The sequence below is a fragment of the Narcine bancroftii genome, chromosome 3 (assembly GCF_036971445.1).
Source record: "Narcine bancroftii isolate sNarBan1 chromosome 3, sNarBan1.hap1, whole genome shotgun sequence".
Classification (NCBI taxonomy): domain Eukaryota; kingdom Metazoa; phylum Chordata; class Chondrichthyes; order Torpediniformes; family Narcinidae; genus Narcine; species Narcine bancroftii.
Genome location: NC_091471.1, coordinates 263,615,904 through 263,639,122, shown reverse-complemented (window position 1 = coordinate 263,639,122; position 23,219 = coordinate 263,615,904). Strand labels below are relative to the sequence as shown.

Below are 23,219 nucleotides of genomic sequence, written 5' to 3'. Positions count from 1 at the left end.
AACCGACGTAAAACTAGATTCTTGAATGTCTGATATGATTTTAAAATGTTACATTCTCGGGACTAGGCTGTGCCAGGGCGCGGGATTGTAAGCTGGAGAACAGGAGAGCTCTTGGCAAAACTGTATTGGCCAAATCTGTGTGTCTAGCGAAGATGTAGGAAGTGGGCGGAAGATTTTACACGGGGAGCGCAGGTCTGTACCTAACAGAACATTATCTACTGTTATAAAACGGAGAAATATTCTCATTTTCAATCGCGGAGTAAATCTTCGTAACACCATTAACCTGTCCGCGCCTCGCTGGATGAGCTGTTAACTTGTTAGAACCACTGCGGAGACTCCGCTCTCCTCTCCCGTCCGCGAACTTCCTCGGGATCATTCGTTCCCCGCTACACAAAATATAGAAATGACCCCCTTTCGACTTCCCTCTCAAATTCGAGGGATCTGGGAACTCCGCGCATCCCAGTCCAGGTGAGGGCAAATGGACAGAGGAGCTGTGAGCGTCTAAGTACCAAATCCAGTCGAGACGCAATCCCGCGGAAAGACAAAGATTCCGATTTAATGTCAAATTACATACATGATATCACATACATCTCTGAGATTCTGTACAGAAATAAAATGTAAATAAACAAACCATTGAAGAGAGGAAAAAAATTCAATAATGTTTAACCGTTCGGCCCTTCTAGTCCATGCCGAACAATTTCTCCCACTGTTCCGCCATAAATAAGTCCTTAAATGAGTCCCTGATTGAGTGTCGCTGGGGAGTCTGGTGGTGGAGGGTTAGCAGCTCGTTCTGAACTTGGTGGCGAGAGTCTTGTGGCACCTACACCTCTTCCTGAGGACAGCAGCAAGAACAGACTATTTCCTGGATGGTGTGGATCCTTGGTGAGACCCCACTTGGAGTATTGTGTGCAGTTTTGGTCACCTTATCTAAGGAAGGATGTTCTTGCAATGGAGGGAGTGCAGAGACGATTCACCAGGCTGATACCTGGAATGGCAGGAATGACTTATGAGGAAAGATTGCGCAAATTGGGATTGTACTCGCTGGAGTTTAGAAGATTGAGAGGGGATCTCATAGAGTCATATAAAATTCTGGCAGGACTGGACAGAATGGATGCAGATGGGATGTTTCCAAGGATGGGAAAATCCAGAACCCGGGGCCATGGTTTGAGGATAATAGGCAAACTATTTAGGACCGAGATGAGGAGGAATTTCTTGACCCAGAGGGTGGTGAATCTGTGGAATGCATTGCCACAGAGGGCAGTAGAGGCAGGTTCATTAAATCTATTTAAGAGGGAATTAGATCTATTTCTTCAGTATAAGGGTATTAAAGGTTACGGAGAGAAGGCGGGGACGGGGTTCTGAACTTTAAGATCAGCCATGATCTCGTTGAATGGCGGAGCAGGCTCGAAGGGTCGAATGACCTACTCCTGCTCCTATCTTCTATGTTTCTTGATGATTGCTGCTGCTCTCTGATGGCAGCATTCCCTGGAGATGTTCTTGATAGTGGGAAGGGATTTCTCTGTGATGCCCTGGGCTGTGTCCACTACCTTTTGCAGGGCTTTCCACCCAGGGGGATGGGGGTTCCCATTCCAGACTGTGATGCACACTTCCCACCACACATCTGTAGAAATTTGCCAGGGTTTGCAATGTCATACCAAACTTCCGCAAACTCTGGAGGAAGTGGAGGCACTGAGGTGCTTTCTTCACGATGCCATTAGTGTGTTGGGTCCAGGAAAGATCCTCTGAGATGGTGACTCCCATGAACTTCAATTGGCTCACCTTCTCTACCTTTGATCCGCCAATGATCAATGGACCACAGACTGGTGTGGAATAAGTTAAGCAATTCATTTTAAAAAGTACACCCAATGTGATGCACAGGAGGAGAGAAATCCAGTTAGATCTCCTGTAGTGAAGCTGGGTTGGCTAATATGGTTCCCCTGTGGTGGATAGTGGCCACCTGGGGAGTGGGAGAAACTAATTCGGCCTTGGCGTCTGTTTTATTAATGTTTTTAAGTGGAGTTTCAATCAGAGAGGGGTCCTACAGAATAATCTGCTGTTCTTGGTTTCAGTGTGGTTGAGTTCATTCCTTTAACTCAGATGAAACAATTCTGGGGACTTAACTCGATGGGTTTGATTTCATTGCTTGATCTGCACATTGTTCAGTCCTAAATAAAACACGAAAGTCTGCAGACTTTGTGATTGAAGCAAAAACACAAATGCTGGAGAAACTCAGCAGGTCAAACAGTTGTATCTTTATCTTTGCTATGTCAAGATAAAGATGCATAACCAACATTTCAGGCTTGAGGCCTTCATCAAGGCATAAGCAAGATGTAGGCAGGTGCCCAGGAGTTGGGGGGGTGGGGGTGGTGTCCAGAGTTTTGTTCAGGTGCCTGTCTACATTTTGCTCATACCTTGATGAAGGGCTGAAGCCCGAAAGTTGGTTATGTATCTTTATCTTTTCCATATAAAGTGCATGGTTTGACCTGCTGTTTCTCCAGCACTGTTTTCACTGTTCAACCCAATATCAGTTTCAGACCCTGCAATGTGACGTGATAGAATGTCGCCACTTTGTTCATCTCACTTTCGCTAACACTTTGAACGAGTTTTTACAATGAATCTATGTCTATCGCCCCTGCCCATTTGATCAATAATCTGGTGTGTGTCTGGAGCTCCTCCACTTGTTATAACCTGCTTCTGACACTCTTTCAGAAACTGCATCTTGGGTCACAATGTAAGCAGTCCATGCCGATCAGCTCAACTTAAACTCATTCCATTTGCCTGCACTGTAGTTCTAAAACTTTCCCATTCTTGGGATAGTGGCATTGTTCCCACCTCTACCACTTCCCCAGGCAGATTCACATGTCTGTGAGAAAATGGTGCCACTCATATCCATTTTGAATCTTTCCCTCTTGCCTTAAATTGATTTAGATTCCCTTACCCTGGGGTGAAAAAAAATAAGTGAATATTTTACATCGTAATTATTTTACAAATCTCTATAAACTGCTCCACCCCAGCCTCTTACACTCCAGAGAGTAGTCCCAGCTTAATAATTCAAACCAGTCCTGGCAATATTCCTGTCCTAAGTGAAGCGATACTTCACTTGTGTATCCACTAATCATCTGATGCTCTATTGTGGCCTTCTGTACATTGAAGAGACTGGATGGCAGACTGGGAAATCACTTTGCTGAGTACCTTTGCATTATTTGCATAAATGACAGGGATCTCCAAGGGGCCAACCATTTCAATTCTGCAACCCACTCCTGTGCTGATGTCTGTCCATGGCCCTATACTGTCTAACCAAGACCACCATAAATTGGAGGAGTAACACCTAATTTTCTGTCTGGGTATTCTCCAACCAGAAGGCATTAATATAGACTTCTCTGGTCTCTGGCAGTGATTCTCAACCTTTTTCTTTCAACTCATATACCACTTTAAGTAATCCCATGCCATCGGTGCTCTGTGATTAGTAAGGGGTTGCCTGAGGTGGTATGTGGGTGGGAAGAAAAAGTTTGAAAAGCACTGTTTTAATTGTACCTCATTGACTCATTATGTGCATGGTTTCATAACTCCAAAGGAAAAGAGCCAATGACAAATTTTCTCAAGCAAAGTATTTCAGTAACAATTAGGTCTAGAACAGTGATTCTCAACCTTCCCACTCACATATCACCTTAAGCAATCCCTTACTAATTACAGAGCACTGATGGCATAAGGGAATACTTAAAGAGATAGTGAGTGGGAAAAGGTTGAGAACCACTGTGCTCACCCATTCCCTGTTCTCCCATTCTTTCCCTATCCCTTTTCTTTTCCTCCCACTCTCCACCCACTTCCCTTTCCATTCACAGAGCCACCTTCCCCTTGTTTGTTGCCATGCTCTCCCTCCCTTATCCACCTCCCGTGGGCCTGAGCTCTTCCCCCTGGCCCTATACTCCCTTCCCCCATCATTTTGTTCAGATGCCCATCCACATTTTGCTCATGACTTGATGAGGAGCTGAAGACCGAAACATTGGTTGTAATATTGCTCTATAAAGTACACCGTGTGACCTGCTGAGTTTCTCCACCATCTACTTCAGTCACAGTTCTGCAGCCCTTCGTGTTTTATTCTTGTGAATCTTTCCAGCTCCTGGTGCAACTGTTTCCCTTTATTAATTTCAAAAAAGCCCCTCCTTCATGTTGCCATGAAATCGCTCCTTGACTCGGGTAGAAATCATTTGGTTTTCCTGCAGGAGAGGTAAACATTAGCTTCCTTCATAAACATCTTGGGAGGGAAGGAGTATGTTAAAAGCACCGTATAACTGCGGGGAAACTGCTTAAAAAAATTAATGAGAGGAAAGTGACAACAGGTGCTGAAATATGGAACAAAGAATAGAATGCTAGAAAGAAGCGCATCGTGCCTCCACAGAGGCTGCTTGGCCAGCTGAGCTATTTCAGCGTTCTGATTCCTTTTGTCATGTTCGGTGTCATCTAGTATGAATTAGTGAAAAGTTGAGCCGTTTCCCCACGAGTAGTGCACGAGTGGAGGGTTCCTTTGAGAGGGTGTGCTGCCAATTTAAGAGTTGTGTTCTCTGCTGAGGGCTGGAAATCAGGCAACGGGCTTGTGCCGAGAGGTGGGGAAAGGAGCCCTCCCTGCCTGATCGCTGTAGCTCGCCCCCCTTCAGGCTCCCTCGCAAGGAGCCGGTGGGGTCACCACCACTGGCAGTTTCCAGACGGGCACGTTAGCTGGATTACCGAGAGAATCTGCTTCACTTGACGTGTCTTTTCACCAGGGTGGTACACCTGGGGAGCTCGTGGCTGTTCCCACCCAAAGATTCTTCACTGTTATCAAGTGGTTAAATGTGGAATTGCGGAGTAAGTTTTGGTAATGCCATGAAACTGCCTCGCGGGATGAACAGTTAACAATTATGACACGACCACTGTCCACACGTGGATATCGCCCATCTATGCCCTGCCCCACAGGAACGTTCCCCTCTACACAAAATCAGAATTGACCATATTTCAACCGCTGGAGTGACTGGTCCTGCCTCTTTTTTGGAGAGGTGGGGGCACTTGGCAGGAGCATTGTTCACGGGAGGAGTGGTAGGAGGTGAATAGCACCGTCAACTCCAGATCCATCTGAGTTCGTGCAGCTTCCACGGATTCTGCTCCAGTGGGAGACACGGGCTTCCATTTTTGAGCAGAATAAATCAGAAACATTTCTGCTCTCGTTTAATAACCACTGCAATTGTGTACATGCTGCGTGAATGAACTGCTACCCTTCCTGATTCTCTCGGGGAAAGTCTGACGGACACCGCACCCTTTGGCAGCAGACGGAGGGAGGCCTTTTGGCAGGACAGTGTGTTCAAAACAACCGAGGCTGCCAGTGTTTGACTACATAGGATATTGTATTTTAAAGTTTAAAAAAAGTACAGTAATGACTTGCATAAAGGAGACTGGGGAATAAATGATTGCATGTGAGACGTGATCTCGTCCACATCTTTGTTTTTCATCAGCCTCTGCTTCTCCATAACCCTTCTCCTCCCATCAAAGCCACAAGTTCCTAGGCTTCTATGTCTTTCCAGCCCCCATTTTGTGTCTATCAGGTCCCTCCTCCTCCTCCCCCTCCCCTGTCTCTCCAGCTCCCATTTTGTGTCTATCAGGTCCCTCCCCCTCCCCTGTCTCTCCAGTCCTTGCCCCCTCCTGTTTTCCCCTGGTCCTCCCCAGCCACCCTGCCCCATGTCCCTCCAGCTCCTTACTGTCCATCTTTCAGTCCTTAGATTTCCCTGCATCTGGCTCTTTGATCAGAGTCCCTTGCTTGGCCCAACCCCAATCACTGTCCTGTGACTGATTGGTAGCCCTGCCAATCCTCTCTCAAAAGTTAGCTCTTGTTGGGTCCTCTCCAAGTTTATTGATGCCTCGCAGTAGAAATCAAAAAAAGAAACGTTCCACCCCGGTGACCTGATAAGCAAGATTTACAACAACCAGGGCACTGTGTGCTTCTGATGTGATCTGTTTATTTGACTGATGGGAGAATGGAGCTTGCCACTTTCATTGTTTTTATCTTCTCATTGATGCAAATGTATGTGAGCATTCCTTTACACAGATCAATTAAAATCTCTGCTCAATATTTGTCAAAGGACAGCAGCCCATGCTTTACATCTTGGCTATGCCAAATCCTGTCTTCACTAGTAATGTCCCCGTGAAAGCGGAAGGGGAGGGGGTGGGGAGGACTTGCACCAGCTGATACAAGACTGGCATACCACCTGTTTCAATCAGCTGAGACTTTCTGCTGAGTTTCTCAAAAGTGAGAATGTGCTGGGAAGATGGAATAGAATGAGGGGGAAAATAAAGTCATTACAATGTCTTGAAGGGTGGGTGTTGACACTCGAAAGTCCTGTTCTTATTGCCCCACTTAAAGTATTCCTGATGTGTAATAGATTCTCTGGTGCTTGGGCTGACTGACCCGGTGCTTGAAACTCTCTCTAAGAAATGCGACCCTAATGCGGTTTTCTGGGGCTTTTTGTTGCTGGGAATGTTGTGGGCGACACGCTGCAGCTGTTACAAGATGTTCACATTTGGGAATGTGAACTTTCAGCGGAGGCTAATGAGCCAGCAACAATGGAACAATGAGGGATGCCAGATTGCAAAAAAAAAGAAAGTTCCCAAAGTGGCAGGGAATCAATAGTTGCTTTGATCCAGGCCACAGTGGTGACTTGTGAGAGGGCCACAAATGGAATAGAACTGTGTAGCTGGGCAGAGACGGCACACTGCATAAAGGCATGCTGGTGGTCCAGTGAATGGAGCAGTTGTGAAGACTGCAGTGTTGATTGCTAGATCAGGTAGCTTATTAGTTTGTGGGAACATTTCTACTTATCTTTCTGCTGTTGAAGTTGGATCAGATCTTTTTTTGATTGGAACCATTTATCTGCTGGGAAAATCTTTCATTTAAAAGTTGTTCAGTTGGGGAAAAGGCTTCTGATATTTCAAATCAGGAAGGATTTGGATGCATCACTCGTTTGTTCTCACCTGTGTGTTTAAGTGTGCATATGTATGCGAGTTCCATGTTCTGGAAGTGTTAAACGTACAAATACACATGCTGGCAGTTGGAATGTAACCTGGGAGAAGAGGACCCACCTCTGCTGGTAGGAAAACCATTCTGGAGTTGGGCTGGTACTCAGCAGTCAGGGCCTGGCCGGGAGAACAGGAGGCAGGAGTAGGCTATGCACCTTCTCCACAATAACATTATTGCCTTCCTCCCTTCCCCACCTGGATCCTATCAGATCCTTGCCAGTCAAGTTCTAATTGAAGGTTTTCCTTTTTGTGTTTTCTAATCTTTTCGAATGCACACGGACTGGTTTGTTTTATTCCAGCTGATGTGGTTTCGATCACAGGATTTCCATTTGGAATGTATTTACTCAGTTTTCCTGTTGTTAATGTGCACTGTTGCACTCTCTGAAGTATGGGAGTTGTGCTAGTCAGATCAGTGGCAGAGAGGAGTGTGCCATTGACTGACATGCTGTTGTTCCACTGGTTTTCTGCTGATCAGATTCTACAGCCCCATTCTAGTCACCTTCTGTACCCCTGACCCTGATGGTCTGTAAGTGAGGACCTTTTGACTTTTTGTGTAGGTGAACTATCTGTAACTCGGGTAGTGAGGAAATGATGTAAACGCAAATACTGATGCCTGGAAAAACATTTTGTTTGGAATAGCTCAATGGTGTTGACTGGTTTATATATATATTTTAAAAAAAAAAAACCTCCCGGTGTGACAGGATATTTTTATTTCTCACTGAACCCCCAATTGGTTAGAACAATGAACACAAATCAACATGGCACATTTTCCAGATCATCAAAGCCTCTTCCTTGGTGACTTCTGGAAAAGGTGTGCCACACATGGAGTTAAATGTGCAAAAAATACTGTATATGCCATCTGTCCTATTAAAATAGACGAGTCTTAAGGATGTTAAACAATTTACATGGTTCACTGCTTGTTCAACTGAATAATTACAGTATCTATTTTAATGTTAACAGGTTATGTATGCTTAATAGAGCAAAGAATGTGCCCAATTGGATAAATAAACATTTGGTCAAAGGAAATGAGGTTCAAAATCTGGTTAGATGTCACCTTGAGAACTATTCCAATCAGTTCAGAGGAGATGAAGAGCATAGAGAAAATCACCATTAATTCATTGATCAATATGAGGAAGAGCTTGTAGAAAATGTAAGACATTCGTGAACAGAAGCACCTTCACACACAAAAGGTAAATCTGGAATGGTAATTTAAATTAGACCTTGAATCTTACAAGAAGCCACACACTGATGAATATCAGATTTAGAATTGGGAAATGCTTCACAGTAAAAATAACATACAGAAAAATATTCAATTAGGCAGTGGAAGCAAAAATCATAATGAGACTTGGATTGAAGCTGTATAGTTGAATCGGGCATATATAAAAATGTGATCACTGGCCTTCTATCTATCTGTTATATATATATATATATTGATTCGGGAGAAGCGAGTAATACAATGGACCCTTTGCAGGCCAAATGCTGTGTATGTTTGTGAAAGGACATTCTCAAGTTTAAAAAAGCATTCCATTTGGGAGGGGGTATCTTTGTCCTTCAGAAAGTAACAGGAAAAGTTTAAAGTAGCTTGGAGTATCACTTCCACCCTTTTTGTGGGAACTCTGCAAGCTGCCTGACAGAAGGATGTGGTGTGAGCCACTGCATTGTTTTAATGCCAGATGTTTCCTTCAGGGTGGAACTGAAAACAATTGGAATCCATGACCCTGTACTTGTGATAGGGAAAAGCTGCAGTTTATTAACAAGGGGGCTTGTCTGTAGCTGACTGTGAAGGATCTTCTTTGAGAACATATTTATCCTGTCCCCAAGTATGTCATAATTGGAGTTTTTTTAGAAAGAGAATTGGTGTGCCAATGAACCAATTGGGCAGTAAGTTGATAAAGGCAATTGGATGCTCAACTTGTTTTGGTGAGATAGTTAAGAATATCTCCAGTTGATAGATCAGCTCGTTGAGTGATGTCACACCAACAACCTTGCACTCAATATTACCAATACCAAGGAGATGATTGTGGACTTCAGGAGGAAGTCAGGGGGCCACGAACTAATCCTAGTGGAGAGGGTCAAGAACTTCAAATTCCTGGATGTCAACATCACCGAGATTTGTCCTGGAGCCTCCCTATCGATGCAATCACAAAGAAGGCTCCTCAGTGGCTATACTTTGTCAGGCGTTTGAGGAGATTCAGTAGGTCACTGTGGACTCTCGAAAGTGTCTACAGGTGTACTGTGGAGAGTATTCTGGCCGGTTGCATTGCTGTCTGTAACAGTGGTGCTGATGCTCCAGACAAGGAAAAAATTCCAGAGGGTTGTTTCCTCAGCCTGCAGCATCATGGACACCAGACTTCACTCCATCGAGGACACCTACAAGAGGTAGGTGCTACCATCAGGGAAAAAGATACAGGAGACTGAAGACGAGCACTCAGGACAGCTTCTTCCCCTCTGCCGTCAGATTCCTGAATGAACAATAAACCACAGACCTTGCCTGACTGACTTTTTCTTTCACTATTTTTCAAAATTTATTTTGTCAGGTGATGTATATAAATGTTTGCACTGTGAAGCTGTTGCAAAACAACAAATTTTGTGACATGTTCATGACCATATATTCTGATTCTGAATACACTGAACAGTTGAGCCCAGGATTTACCAAGCTATTACTTATGTGTTCAGTTTCTGGCCATGGGATGTTAGTTCTTTAGTTTCCAAACCATTCTTCCAATATGCACAGATGTCGTGTGGCCATGAATTGCGAGTGAGATTATATACCCTTCCAATTCAATTTCCTTCTCTTTAAGAGATGGTTCTAGTATTAGAAATGAGTCCCCATCCACCACCCTGCCTTGTACTTTTAATAACTCCCTCATTCATCCAACTTTCTCCAAGGTACATCCATGGTTTACTGCATGGGTCCCAGCTACATCTTTTTGTTGGATGTGTGGAGCAATCTATCCTTGCACACATCCTTTACCTTGACAACGACATTGATGCTACCTCCTCCACCGATGATGAGCTTGTGAACTTTATCTACTTTGTTGCTAATTTTCACCCTGACCTCAAATTTACTTGGTCCATTTCTGGAAACACTCTCCCCTTTCTTGATCTTTGTCTCCATCTCAGGAAACAATCTACAGATATCTTCCATAAACCTACTCTCTCCCACAGTTGCCTTGACGACCTCTTGCAACATGGTCTCCTGTTCTATTCCTTTCTCTCAATTCCTCTGTCTCTGTTGCTTCTGTTCCCAGGATGAGGTTTCCATTCCAGGATATCTCAGATATCATCTTCCTCCTTCAGAAATGTGGCCTCCCCTTAACTGCCACCAACTCTGCCCTCAGCCACATCTCCTCTATTTCCCTCACATCTACCCTTCCCAGATGTTCCAAAGGCAGGAATTCCCTGGTCCTCACCCTCCACCCCACCAGCCTCCGCATCCATCAAATCATTCTTTGCAATTTCCACCACTTACAATGGGATCCCACCACCAGACAGGTCTTCCGCTCCCCCCTCTCTGTAGGGATTGCTCCCTCTGTGCCTCCCTCATCCACTCATCCCTTCCCACTAATTGTCCCCCTTGGTACCTAACCCGGTGACCACAAAAAATGCTACTTTTGTACTTGCACCTCCTCCCTGGTCAGTATTTGGGGCCCCAAATAGTCCTTGCAAGTGAAGCAACACTTGTGAATCAGTAGGGGTCATTTACTGCATCCGGTGCTTCTAATGTAGCCTCCTCCACATCGGGGACCTGGAGCTCGTTTTGTTGAACACCCCAGCTCTGTCTGTCACAAGCATCTGCCAGTGGCTAACCATTTTAGTCCCACACACCACTGCTACACCAACGTGTCTGGCCATGGACTCGTACTGCCAAATCGAGGCAACCTGCAAATTGAATGAACAACAACTTTTATTCAGTCTTGGCTGAATATTGACTTAAATTACTGTTAAACCCCCACCCTCCCCCCACCTCCAATCTCTCTCTTTCCTGAGCCCTGTGTCTCCTTTCCCCCAGCCTTCTCTTCTCTTCACTTCTCAGCTTCTTCTAACTTCCCACCTACTACTAACTGTGCCCTGTGTTCCTTCCTTCCTCCCACCTTTATATTCGGGCATCTACCTGTTTTTCCACATTCCTGACGGGCCCAGGCGCAAAATGTTGATTGCCTTTAACTTCCTGCAGATGCATGACCTGCTGAGTTTTTCCAGCCTGTTTTTGGCATTGTTCTCGACCCCAGCGTCTGTAGCTTTTTAACTCAACGTGGTTCGAGTACTGATGTGGCATGTTGGTGTGAATCGAGATTATTCGATCAGTGATGGCAACTGTCACAGGCAGATCTCTTTATCACTGTGTTCACATAGACATGCATTCCACCAAGAATTTCTGGAGAGTGTATATTTTAGTTTTTTTGCTCAACTCCAAGAGGAATTGTGACCAAACCCAAGATCCTGGTGGAATTTTAACAAACTGTTAAGCAACTTGTGGCATAGATTCCCAAAATTTACCATGCAGGTATTTTCAAATGGGATATCTTGTTTGGTAATCATAATTTCAGTCCAATGTGATGTCCCAGCCACTTACAATAAAGGATCTGTCCCAGCCAACAGGCAGCTGCGTTTGATTTCAGGAGTGGGATTGCACAAATGTTGATCTGCCTTTTGTGCACAGCTTACATTATGAATTGAAAATCTCACTTCGCTCAGCTCCTTCGCTCTGTCTGCACTCGTGACAGAGACCTCCTAGTAGCCAACCATTTCAGTTTGGTGTCACACTCCCATACTCGCATGTCTGTCCATGGCCTTGTGTACCATCCCACCAAGACCTCCCATACATTGGAGGAACAACACCTGATGTTCCGTCTGGGCGCTCTCCAGCCAGATGGCATTAACGGCGACTTTACTGATTTCTGCTGACCTGCTCTCCTTTTCCCCCACCCTGTCCTCACTCCCCCTCCCCTCTCTATTCACCCAGCCATCCTTCCTCTCCCTGCTTGCTGCTGTGCCCTCCCTCCCTCCCTTCTCCACCTATTACCTCCTGCCTTTGCGACCATGCCTCCCCCCACCCCCCGACTCTTTTATTCGGACGTCTGCCGACATTTTTCCATACCTTGATGAAGGCCTCAAGCCCAAAAAGTTGGTTCTGTATTTTTACCTTTGTTATATAAAGGACTCTGTTTGACCTGCTGAGTTTCTCCAGCTTTGTGTTTTTACTTAAGGAATCTCATCTTTAGGCTCACATGGTTGAGATTGACGAGGGAGCAGACTTGTCAATCACTCCAAGGCCATGCTCATTGGAAAATTCCAGTTAGACTGTGTTCTTTACCATTCATGTAAGCAAGGCTTAACAACCAATGGGTGAAACTATTACAGATAGACCTCGACTTACAATGTTCCGACTTAAGATATTTCAAAGTTACGATGGCCTGAAATCATCCAAGTGGATTTGCTTGGACTATTTCTGACCTCTCTTTTCCCTTTCAGAATCTGTCTCCAATCATTTAGGCAGATGATTCCTGAAAGAATGACTCTAAAGCTCCGCTGAACAAGGCACCAGGAACATCTAGAGCAGGGGGTGGCTAAACCCCAGCTTACGATGGTCGGGCTCCCTGCAGGAGCGGGAATGTCGGTATTGTTTTGTCTTATGACGCGAATCCCAGAATGGGACCCCTTCGTAAGCTGAAGTCTAACTGTAATACCAGCACAAAGGACAAGGAACCAGTACTGTTTAATTAAGAGGAAATTAGTGATCAGCACAGAGCTCTTTTTCTGATGCTGACCGTTGTGTATACTTCCTGTTAAATATTGCCAGCACAATAGATTCCAAAGGATTTAGTCCCAGTGGCAAATAAGTAATTTCCATCAGTAGCCCACCCTCTATCTGCACCAGTAACCCTCAGTGTATTCTCAAAGTTGAGAGCAAACAGATTGGTGTTAATTATGCTAAGAGTTGTCTTTATCTTTTGCTTCTACTGTAATGCTGGAGAGATATTTGATATTTTTTAGTGGGAGTGTGAATGATGGTGGAGGAAGAAACTCCATTTTAATCTGAAGATGCTTCTGGGAATATCTTGTTCCTTAATGGCTACCGTGGAACTAGCTTGTGGATAGGACTCCGTTCTATTGCTGGTTCATTGATGCCACTGATATATAGTTCGATCCACACCTGATGATCTCTTCAAACAAACTGGGTGGCACGGTTACCGAAGTGGTTAGTACAGCTCCAGTGACCTGGGTTCGAACCCAGTGCTCTCAGCAAGGAGTTTGTATGTTTCTGTGTGCATTTCCCCCAGATGCTCCAGTTTCCTACCACCCTTCAAAATGCATGGTTGATTGGGTTATTTTGGAGGCAGGGGGTTGTGGGCCAAAAGGGCCTGCTACCGCGCTGTATGTCTAAATTTAAAGGACTGATGCATCCAAGAAGCTGCACAAATTCTCTGAAACAATTTTCTCTTCAACTGAAACTTGTTCCAAAAGTGTTTCTTATGTGCACGAGTCCAATTTCATTCTTCACGGTATTATGATAATTTTAGCCTTGTAATCAGGTTCCAAAGTGGAGTCCAAGTTCCAGCACTCTTTCTCAAAGTAAAGGGGACAACATAAACTCTGACCTGATTTGCAAAAGTTTATGGCAAATAACTAAATTGTTCTGTAGAGTTTTGTGTAAAATTTGTTTAATACATTGTTAGGCAGTTGCATAACTGCCAAGATCTAAAGGGGAGATGGCCAACATATTGGCTTTCCTTGCAACTTTGCTGCCTTGTTTGAAGAGAAAAGTCCTCTTCAGTGAATGGGTTGAGTAGGACTTTCCAACTGTGCAAGTTCTTCATTATGCACAGAGCTTAATAAGGCAGTGCTGATTTTTCGCTCTGGTTGGGATCAAAGGGTTAATTAATTTTCAGCAAACAATTTTTCTGCGTCTTTCACCACCAGATTCTATTACAATCTGTGTCAGCGAGCAACAGGTATGAAGTATTGCAGGTAATTAAAGGAAGGGAGGCTGAAACTCTGCTCCCCCATGCCTCCAGACACCTTCCAGCAATACTGCACAGGAAAACTCTATCCAATAAGCACAGGGGAGTTTCAAGTTTGGGATTGTGGGGGCTCGGGAAAGAAGGAAGGTTCACGGACGCAGTGGGTCTTTACACAGGACATCCCTCTGAGAGGGTAATGTTAGGGTCTAACCCTGGAACATACTCCCAGCAAGGTCCTCTTAGACCATACACTGTAAATATCCCCCTTCACACTGAGCATACCTGCACTGTTGTGTGGCAGTGACTTTCTACTAAACCGATTAAACCCAGAGCTGATCTAGTAACATAAAACAGGGTATTGATGTGGACAAGGCGAAACATATTGAGGTGGTGCAGTGAAATCACAGCATCAACCTTTGTTCAATGATGAAGGTAGAAGGACATTTTTAGAGCTAGACATAAAACCCAGTGAAGCTACATGAATGGTGATCACGCAGCCAGCAGATTAGATCAAAACTTTGTAGTTCTGTCATAACATACACGTGAATGGTGGTGGACAGCTATGGATGATGAATATCATGAGTTTCTTCACTGACTGAAAATTCAACTGGACCACCCATATAACCATGGGACGATATCTTAAAGCTCCCTCCTCCACAGCACTTTGGCAGTAGCATCACCAGGACCACTGCAATTTAAATGTATATAACCGTTGAAGTCAATACCAGCCATTGAAACCTGTGCCGCCCAATTAACCTACCAACCCTGTACATTTCGGAAGGTGGGATGAACCCGGAGCAGTCGGAACAAAACCCATGCAAGTCATGGGGAGAACGTACACATTCCTTTCAGACAGCACTGAATTCGAAACCAGGCCATTGGGATAGCGTTGCACTAACTCCTATATTAATTGTGCAGCAAGGTCAAAGGTTATATCCCGAGACCTTTTTCTGACAAGGTTACAGGCCATATTGTCATTAATGTTTTTTAGACAGGAAAATTGCTGAAAAAATTAACATAATTACTGCCCATGTGTTCATTCACACTGGTTGCCTTTTTAGACTGCAAGGACCTGAGTGCAGCAGTCCCAGGGGTTGGACATGCAGTAGAGTGGATGAATTTTTCTGGTACAATTTACTCTGCAAGTTTCCTACAAAAAATTGTAGGGGTCCTGCAGGATAATTCACGGTGCAGGAATTGACTCAAAATTCCTGCACATTCCCATTTTAGACGGCCCGGGGCAGTAGCAAAATTCCTTGATTGTGCCGTACATGCCTGTAGTCTTAAAAACCACTAAATGGGAAGAATTTAAAAGCCTAAATGAGAGATTGACAGAATCTTCAGCTCTTCACTTTGTTTTCTGCTCAAAATAGTCAATCAAAAGGGCTTGTTTTCAGAATTTACCTCAAACTGCAAGGCAGAGAGACCAAGAAAACAGCACGAAGGCAGCATGGAAACTGCACCAGGCCACAACTGACCTGGTAAAGAAGGAGCAGAAATTATTGACGGGGAAAATCCCTGTGGTGCTGTTTTTTTTTTCATTTGGGCTGAAGGACATCAATGCCATCCTTCTCTGTGAATTACTGAAGGCTCTAGTTTGGGTTTTTAAGACTGCAAGCATGTAATGGCACAATCAACGAAATTTGCCGTTATATGGGGAGTCGATAAAGAAAAGGGCAGGAATTTTGAGTCAATTCTAGCACCGTGATTTATCCTGCAGGACCCCCACTACTTTTCGGCAGAGGCCTGCAGTCTAAATCGCACCGCAAAACTCACCTCATGAATTCAGCCGATGACGCAGGCCGTGTAAAAGCACCGGGACTAATGTGCACAGGATTTTGAGGCGTGCAGTGTAAACGACCACAAGGTGAGTAATTATGTCAGTTTATGTTACATTTTTCCAAGATTTTTCCAACATTGCTGTCTTTAAAGAAAAACTAATGTCTGACTCGAGTGGGCCTCCTTGGATATTCTTGTCTGCATGGTTGGCCAGAGGGTGGTTGAAGCTCCACTGCTGCAATTATCACCCAATCCACTCCACTCATCAGTGTTCTATTAAGGAATTGCTTTCACATTTTCTCTACCAAATGAGCTGGATTGTCTTGTACTCTGTGATCGTCTGGTTGCAATCACCCTTTGGCCAACTCCAGAGAACATTTAAGGAGGAGCAGTCTGATACTAAAGCTGAACACACTGACCCCCTCCACTACCACCACATTAGGGGCTTGTTCATCTGATGTGGATCTCAGGAAGGAAGAGGGTTCCTAGGCTGTGATAGTCTTGCAGTTGAATAGCTTGATTGCTTTTGCTGTTCATTTCTGGAAAGATGGGCCAGGTAACAATATCTTACTGAGCAAACAGTGCACCTCAAGTCGGGGGGAGAGCAAATGAAGGAAAATAAATCTTCAAATGAACATAATTTCATGCCTTGCTCCCAGTGATGTGTTGTCACTTGTCTAAGACAGGTCCTGAGATTGGAATTTCTGATTGTGTCAGTTTTGTGTCAATCGTTGTCAACCCACTCAGCTGCATTCCAAGGAGTGGGCCCACTGCTGGGAATTATTTCCAGCCGCAGTTGTTGACTGAGAGCTTAGTGCAGTTAGATCGCACCTGCCTGTGCAAGCCAACCCTGCCGGCTTTACTTCACACGCTGCAGGAAATGTTTGCTAAGAGTTGATCTGGGTTCTGTCGGTGAGAGTTATGGCCACAGTTGAGTGTTTCTCAGAGGCATGAACTGCCCCAAGACTCTGTCGATGGGTTTTCAAGTGTTGCTCATACTTCAGGAACGGGACTGTTGTTATTAGCAGGTACGTGGAAGATGGAGGTGGATACACGGTGCACACCTATTTACCAGCTGATAAATCATTGGTGCCGCACTGACCTAAAATGTCAAAACCACGCAAACAATATTCAACAACCTCAACAGTCTCTGCTTACGAATGGGTGGGTAAATAGCAGACTTCCAACCCTTCTTCAAATGCAGCTAGTCATGTATAACAGGATGTGCAGACTAGAACTTCTTCCACCCAATGTTTCCAACACAGATCTCTCTCTTTATTGGATGTGCTTTACTTACTTGGTCTGGCACAGCTGTTAAATTGAACTTGATCCGAATTAATTGACAAATGTTGGAAAGATCAATTTGATAAAATACAGTGGGGAGTTGTCAAATGCTGTCTGGTTTGCTGTTCAGACAGACCAATCTCAAGCACTATCTAGCCAACACAGGAACATTGTGCAATGTGGAGAATGTAGGGTGGCAGTTGTTTATCATGGACTGTGTGGAGGATCGGTATCAATCCTTGATCCAGGTTGTGGGCTGAGGTCCCAATCAGCCGTTTATTCTCCTGAGGAATGAAAGACTTTAGCCAATTCCCTTTATTTGATACACAGGCCTGTGGGAGGTCCGTCACCTCCGCAGAGGATCCACGAGCATCCCAAACATACAAATGCATGGGTTTAAATTCTCCAATCTCAAAACAGTCTCAGCCCTGGTCACAAGCATTATTCCATCAGCATGAAGCTGTGCCCATCTACATGATGCCCCATATTGTGGACCAATCACACAGACTCTAAGGTATTTCCACAGTTTCAATGCCCCCAATTTCTGTAAATTACATGATTCTAGAGAGAATCAAAACTGTCAGATTCTTCAAGTCAAGGCGTCATGACCAGGGCAACGCACATTTCAGACTCTCCACTGTCCTTGGTCAGGCCGATGGAATTTCAAGCTATTTGCAAATGTCCCAGCATAACTATTAACCAAGTTGTATTTGTGTATTAATATTTTGGTTAATTAATTAATGAGTTAATTGTATTTATAAATTTAAACATAACAGGCCCTTTCAGCCCATGCCATCCATACACCCAATTAACCTATACCTCTGGTACATTTCAAACGACGAGAGGAAACAAGAGCCCCCAGGGAAAACTGACGCAGACATGGGGAGAACACACAAACTCCTTACAGACAGCGGGATTCAAACCCCAGTCCCGATCTCTGGCGCTGTAACAGCGTTGTGTGAACCGCTACTCCAACTGTGCCACACATTTTTAATCAACACCAATCTAAACCATAACGACTCTGACTTCCACAACTGCCAACATCCAAAAGTGCTCTGTCGTTTCCTTTTAAAGTGTAATCATCACAGGTTTTGAGGATGAACATTGTAGCCAATTTGCAAGCAAGCCATTCATGTGAATGAGATTGATGAAGCTTGGAGATTTGACGTAGATTAATTTCTGCAGTTCTCATGTCACGAATAGTGGCAGACAGAATGAGATATGGTAACAACAGGTTGTATGCACTAATGTAAAGGCCAACTTCTAGGCTTGTCCGCATTTCCTACTCATCAGCGTTCAATAATGCAGTTGAGCAGGAATCCCTTTAGATTGAATGATCTTTGAGAATTGACAATAACTTCCCGTGTTTTTTTTTTAATGTGGCTAATGAGACTTTATGGGAAAGGCAGGTTTATTCAGAGGTGGGCAGAAGGTACCTGACAGAAGGTGGGAGGAGGGTGGCTTGTGAGGGGATGCGATGCTTCCACCTCTAATGCAGAGACTCCGTGCTCCTAATATATGGTCCTGATTTTTAAAATATCATTCCAGATGCTGCTCCACATTTTGACTTGTAATAGACTCGGCACTGACGTAGATTTTAGGGTGATGTTGTCAATGTTTACACAGTGTTAGACTGATGTTCACCAGTGAAATTCAAGATTCTGTTATTGTCATGTAATAAAAGCAGTGCAATATTACACAGAATTTGCTTTTGTCTGCTGTAAGGCAGATAGATTTGTCATAGGAAGAAATTGCCTGAAACACCTCTTGCAGTCAGTGAAAAAGAAGCAAAGGAGAGTCCCCTCAGAGTCCCCGTGTCTGTGGGTTTACCTGCAGTGCTGCCGCAGCCACCGAGTCCAGTCTAAACCATCAGCAGCCCAAGCTCCAGTTCTGAGCCTCCAACACCATCAAGAAACCTTGGCACTCTCTCCCATCATGATTCCAATATCTGGTGCGCCTTCAGCCAGTCTCCAGCAGTCCGCAGCCTGGTGTGAAAAACCCGCCAGAATTACCAGTTTTACTCAATGGCACAAGTTTGAGGAGAGACGCTGGGGCACGATGGTAGCAGAGAGAAACTGACTGGAGCTTGGGGTTTGGAATTGGGGAAATTTACTTTGGAGCTGGCTTGGTGCTTTCTTGCTGCAGACCGTGTTCTATTGGCAGAGAAATAGAAGTGCCTCTCTGATTGTTATCTGCCTGTGCAGCTGGTCTTAATTAAAAGAAAGCTTAATCTTAACTTTTTGACAAACTGGCAGCAAACTGTGGACACAAAAGAGGGGGAACATGAAGGGAGCGTGTACTCTAGAGAATTAGAAGAATAAAAGGCAATGAAAAGTGGAAATTTTGCATATGTCTTTCTTCCCAATCTACACCTAACTGCAACTACGTATTCTCAGCTTGTCTGTCCATATGTCCTCTGGTTAGGATTAGTGTAAATATGGGGCTCACTTGGCAGTGGGGACTCGGTGACCTCCATCACGTGCTCTGTCTCTCTCGTTTATTGTCACGTGTACCAAGAAATGGAATGATTTGTTTTGGTTTCTGTTCAGGCAATTCAACCCATACTTGCATCCAACAAGGAGTGCAAACTAAATCAAACGTACGGAGGAAAAAGTTCAGTAGATACAGTGCAATGGCATTGATATTTTTTTTACCATTGAGAGGTCCTCTCTTTTTTTTAAAAAATGATTTAATTGTTTGCATCATTACAGGAAAAAATGAATAAAACATTAATCAAATATCCATAGATAATGATACAAAAAAGTACTTTTATATATTTTCTTCCCATCCCCCCTCCCACCCAAAAGTAAGAAAAGGAAAGAAAAGAAACACCTACCATTTAATATACAATAATATTAGCATTGACAATCTTTAATTGTTATTAAAAATGACTAATTAAGAGGAGTGGATAAGATAGGAGGTGGATGGAAAATTATCCATAAAATCCATATATGGATTCCAAATACTATAAAAAAATTTCAACTCTATTCCTGAGACTATAAGTAATTTTTTCCAAAGATATACAATTTTACATCTCATTATACCATCTACTTAAAAACACTTCTCTAACGTCTTTCCATGATATCGCGACACATTTCTTTGCAGTTGCTATTGCAACACTTAAACATTTTTCTTGGTATTTGTCCAATTTAAATTTTGTATTGTTTTCATAAATATCTCCAAGTAAAAATATTCTTGGATCCTTTGGTATTGTTACCTTCATAATAAACTCAGTTCATTCCAAAACCTTTCCATGTTTTCGCAAGACCACACTGAATGCAAAAGAAAAGTCCCTATTTCTTTCACACATCAAAAATACTTATTTGAATAATTAGGATCAAGCCCATTTAACTTGTGTGGAGTACAAGAGGTCCTCTCTGATAACTACAAGGAACAAATGGTCCTGGTGCTTTCAGACTTGCGCATCTTCTGCCTGACGGGAGGGAGAAGAGAGTACCAACAGGAAGGGTTGGACCTCTTAACCTGTTGGTTTCTTTTCCAAGATAATGGGAAGGGTAGACGGAGTCTACGGACATGAGGTTGGTTTGCGATTGTGTTCACGACATGAGATTGTGTTCACGTCTCTGCAAATTCTTGTGGTCTCACGCAGAGTAGTCCCCATACTGAGCTGAGCTACCTGGACAGAACACTTTCTGTGCTGCATCCATAAAAAGGGGAAAAAGCAATAAGGACATGCTGAGTCGAGGCATTATGATTTTTGTTCATATCTTCAGTGTAGTTGGATCAGGATAGATCATTTGAGATATTTACCATTAATTTAAGAAAGAAAATAAACTTGGAATGAGAATCACCATGAAGGACTCACTAAATTTTGCCAAACTTTGAGACATGAGCATTATTTATCAAATGATTTCATTATTACAATAGAGATTTGGACCTTTTTCCTTGGTCCAACTCTGTAACCAAAGCTTAATCTCATAATCCACAACTGCAAGAAATAACATTCCTTACACATCTGTGATACTTAGTGTTTAGACATATTAATTCAGTAGAAAACAGGATGAAGTCTGCGAACAAGAATAGATATTTTGCTGATTTAGGATGATTTCTCAATGCGTTCAAAACTGGAGGTTAATTGGGCGGCACAGACTCGTGGCTGAAATGGCCTTTTACCGTGCTGTAGATCTAAAAATGCCTTGTGAATGGAATGGAAAGGAAATTGAGTACATGGTCTTCTCCAATTATATTTCTTTATAAAAGAAACTGCAAACTCTCAGGTGTTGAAATAGACCCCTTTGCAACGTTGAATCAAGATTGCTCCTGTTTGAGTTTAGAGGGAAACAGTCACCTGTGGCTCAATGAGCGGCTTGTTCTGAAACCGAGCACTTTCAGAAGAAATCAGAAGTGTTTAAGCCTCACTGCAGTGACTAAAGAACTAAAGATGTAAACCCTTCCATGATGCCATTTTGAAGAAGAATGGAGGAGTTTTCCTTGATGTTGTGGTCAGGCACAAGGATTTATGGGTCTGTTATTACATCCTTGTGCAGCTTTCTAATGGTCAGGCAGTTCCTCAGAATCAGGGAAGACCTTCTTCCATTCTGGCTCCATGGGTACTAAGGTGGCTGATGAGGTCATTGTGAGGGGCACATTGTGAGGTGGTGTGCTTCTTCCACCACCTACGCAGAGCTCCTCATGAAGGGTCTCACGATTCTCAAAACTGTCGTGAATGCCCCACTTCACACTTGAGTGCTCATGGGCCAGAAACTCACAGGAGTAATCGCAAGGTTACATTTTTCAAGGCGGCTTTGAGGAAATTTGTGAATCTTTTCCTCTATACACCTGTTGATCTCTTTTTGTTACACAATTTGGAATAAAATATCTGCTTCAGAAGCCTGGGGTCAGGCAAGCAAACAAATGTGTTCTGCCTATCATGGCCAAATGAGTAACTGGGGCCTCGGTGATGGGGATGTTGGTCTGGGAGAAGACGCTGGTGTCAGTTTACTCACCCCTCCAGTGAGTTTAGATCATTGGTTATATTTTTCCATTAAGCGGTCTGCTGTAGGTAGTTCAGGTCTCTGAAAGCAGCAGGAATCTGCTGCCAAGGAGACCTTAAATTCTGTGCCAGGTCTGAAATGTTGAGGTTCCATCAGCCTCTTTCTCAGTTGCCCAAAGTCAATGCTGGCGCAATGAAAGACTCCATCACTGATGTCTGCATTCACTGGGAGATGGCTTCAAAGATATGGGAAGCAGTATCTTCATATACTCCTACAGAGACTGTACTCCAAATATATGTCTCCAGCTTTAAAATATGAGTGGCTATAAATGATATTATAAAAGCGCAGTTCCTTTGATATTATTACAGCTGTTTTTGTTCGTTGTCTGGGAGATGATTAGTGTGGAATGCCTTGATCCAGCTGCGGGGTCTGATTCTGACAGCTTTGGGGGCAAGGTATGGTGTTTCCATCATAAAATTGTACAGGGGAGAAAATCAATGAGCTTCACACATTCCATTGAACTATATGGATTAGGGAACCCAAAGCTGGCAGCTGCCACTAGCACCGATTCCTGGACATGGTAGCATGGTGGGAATGTTGTACTAAAGTATGGACTAGTGATCCAGAATGCGAGTTCAGGTCATGTGAAAACAGTTTGTGAATTTGAAATAATTTCATTGAACAAACCAGGAATAGCTAGCTAGCTTCAGATGTGCATTGGGTAGTTGTTAAATGCCAAATGTTTCACTGATGCTTGCTGAGTGGGAAATCCACCATCCTTGATTGTATTACATGTGGCTCCAGCCTCCAGATCCATTGCAATGTGGCTGATTTTTTTTTTTAAAAAGTCTTCTAAAATTCAATGCAATCTCAGAGCGGTCCCTCCTCCAACCTGGCTATAATTGGGGGAATACGAGGAAAACCTTTCACTGTCTGGATTCATACCTTTTATCGTCATGTATCATACAAAAAATGTACACGAAATTTCCTTTGCCTGCCATAAGGCAAACCAATATGTTTTTATGTAGAATTTGATCTTTATTTCTCATTCAAAAATGTCGTCCTACCTTCCGGAGTAGCCGTTCACGCATGAACGACCAGAACACGAAATCTCCGTTTCCTTTCGAGAGTTTCGAGAATGCACCTGAAGTGCGGTAAGTAATGCGGCAGGACTTGCTCTTCATTCGCTCGT

At 43.7% G+C, this 23,219-nt stretch overlaps 1 protein-coding gene across 6 annotated transcripts in view; it reads left to right on the top strand.

Moving 5' to 3' along the window:
* The window catches only part of kank3 (KN motif and ankyrin repeat domains 3), a 60,660-nt gene that overhangs the window by 750 nt on the left and 36,691 nt on the right, over positions 1 to 23,219 (top strand). Inside the window, exon 2 of one of the 6 annotated variants that reach the window (XM_069927945.1) lies at positions 15,730 to 15,876. The exons of 4 other annotated variants lie outside the window; for them this stretch is intronic. The gene's annotated coding sequence lies outside the window, so the exon portion shown is untranslated. Of the gene's footprint in view, positions 1 to 66; positions 193 to 15,729; positions 15,877 to 23,219 lie in introns of all 6 variants that reach the window. One more of the 6 variants, XM_069927946.1, reaches the window with a different exon arrangement.